Below are 2,743 nucleotides of genomic sequence, written 5' to 3'. Positions count from 1 at the left end.
TCTCTCCCTCTCCCTTCCTCTCTAAAATCAATAAAAATATATTAAAAAATAAATTAAATAAAATTATATTTTAAAAATATCATTACATACATGGTATTCACTTGGGGAACTATTACCACTGTGACCAATGCCCACAGTTGAAAAAATAGGACAATTCCATCTTGCAATAAAGATTGTTAAACACCAAAAGTATTACCAAAAAGACAGTACATATAAAGTCTTTGGAACAACAATATCTCTGAAGTGGTACACAGATATTTTAAAAAATAAACTAGTATTTATTGCGTAGCCATTAGGCATTAGGCATTATTTGTCTTACTTTAATTTCCAAAATCCCTTCAAGGCAAATGAGTCAAGGTTTTCCTGGGACAATACAAGTGGCATCAAAGAACACTGAAATTTTAGAAATGGAAAGAAGTTAAAATGTAGTTTTTATTTATAAATATGATTACATGGTTAATTATTTGTGAAGTGATTTTGTTTTTTATAATATGTGAAACTTATTTTTACTTAACATATTTTTCCATGCAATTTTTTAAAAATTACATTTATCTAAGCCCCGTTTCTTAGAAATTAAATCCTGGTTCTACTGTCTAGTGTTTGTCTAAAGCACACATTCTATGTAATTGTTGTAAATTATTGCATTATACTCCATTACCAATTTGTTAGTGAGTGAGATGACTACCCATTTTTTGAGGTGATGTTTGTTTTGAAATAAGGGCTCATAAATAACATAGTGGTGATAAACCTAGCGTTTGCAATTGCACAGGTCTGTGATCAAACCCAGGTGTAATGAATTACAATCTCTCCGATTTTGGCCATGTGACTTATCTTTGTCCCTGTGGGCTGCTATAACAAACATATCACAGGCTATGGATAGCCAATGGGTAACCTATAGAAAAAGGAAATTTATTTCTCAATGATCTGGAGGATGGAAGTCCTAGATCAGGGTGCCAGGATAGTCAGGGTCTGGTGAAAACTCTCTTTTGAGTGGTAGACTGTGACTTCTCACTGTGTCCTCACATGGTGGAAGTGGCTATTGAGCTTCCTCCAACATCTTTTATAAGGACATTGATTCTATTCATAAGCTGCCCCCCCTCTCCTGTCCTAATCACCTTCCAAAGACGCTTCCTCACTAATACCATAATATTGGACCTTAGGATTTCAACATATGAATTTGGAGGAACACAAACATTCAGACCATAACATGTCTTAATCTCCCTGAAGCCCAGTTTTAAATAAGAATGGTATTATCTACCTCATATGATTATTATACCATTAAATTCATTATTTTATTCAATAAGTATTTATTAGCCTGGCTGGTGTGGCTCAAAGTTTGAGTGTTGACCTATGTACCTGGAAGTTATGGTTCCACTCCTGGTCAGGTCATATGCCCAGGTTGCAGGCTTGATCCCCAGTGTGGGGTGTACAAGAGGCAGCCAATCAATGGTTCTCTCTCATCAATGATGTTTCTATATATCTCTCCCTCTGAAATCAATTAAAATATATTTTAAAAGTTTTTATTATGCTTCTACTAAGAGCCAGGTATTCTTCTCCACAAAGAGGATAAAGCAGTTAACAAAACCAAGGCCCCTCCCTTACAAAATTTACGTTCTAATGGTGATGGAAGAAAGCAAACAAATAAATAACTAAATATAAGATATGTTGAATAGATCATACCTCAACATAATAAAAGCCTTATATGACAAACCTACAGCCAACATCATACTAAATAGGCAAAAACTAAAACCATTTCATCTAAGAACAGGAACAAGACAGGGATGCCCACTTTCACCACACCTGTTCAACATAGATCTGGAAGTGCTAGCCATAGCAATTAGACAAGAAGAAAAAATAAAAAGTATCCAAATTGGAAAAGAAAACATAAAACTGTCATTATTCACAGATGACATGATACTGTATATAGAAAACCCTAAAGACTCCATCAAAAAATTATTAGATTTCAAAAATGAATTCAGCAATGTAAAAGGATACAAAATTAACGCCAAGAAATCTATGGCATTTCTATACACCAATAGTGAACTTACAGAAAGAGAGATTTAAAAACCAATCATATTTACCATTGCACCACAAAAATTAAGATACCTAGGAATAAACTTAACCAAGGAGATAAAGGACCTGTACTCAGAAAACTACAGGATAATGAAAAAAGATACAAAGGAAGATAAACAGATGAAGAACATACAATGTTCATGGATTGGTAGAATCAACATCATTAAAATGTCCATACTACCCAAAGCAATCTATAGATTCAATGCACTCCCCATTAAAATACCACTGGCATATTTCACAGACCTAGAACGAACTCTCCAAAAATTCATCTGGAATAAAAAATGACCCCAAATAGCTGCAGCAATCCTGAGGAAAAAAAAAACAAAGTAGGAGGGATCTCAATACCAGATATCAAGCTGTATTACAAAGCCACTATTCTCAAAACTGCCTGGTACTGGCACAAGAACAGACATATAGACCAATGGAATAGAATAGAGAACCAGAAATCAACCCAAACCACTATGCTCAATTAATATTTGACAAAGGAGGCAAGAACATACAATGGAGTCAAGATAAGTCTCCAATAAATGGTGTTGGGAAAATTGGACAGATACATGCAAAAAAATGAAACTAGACCACCAACTTACACCATACCCAAAAATAAACTCAAAATGGGTAAAGGACTTAAATGTAAGATGGGAAACTATAAAAATACTAGAGGAATCCACAG

Source organism: Myotis lucifugus, unplaced genomic scaffold, assembly GCF_000147115.1.
Source record: "Myotis lucifugus unplaced genomic scaffold, Myoluc2.0 scaffold_13, whole genome shotgun sequence".
Taxonomy (NCBI): domain Eukaryota; kingdom Metazoa; phylum Chordata; class Mammalia; order Chiroptera; family Vespertilionidae; genus Myotis; species Myotis lucifugus.
This window is presented reverse-complemented; position numbering follows the sequence as displayed.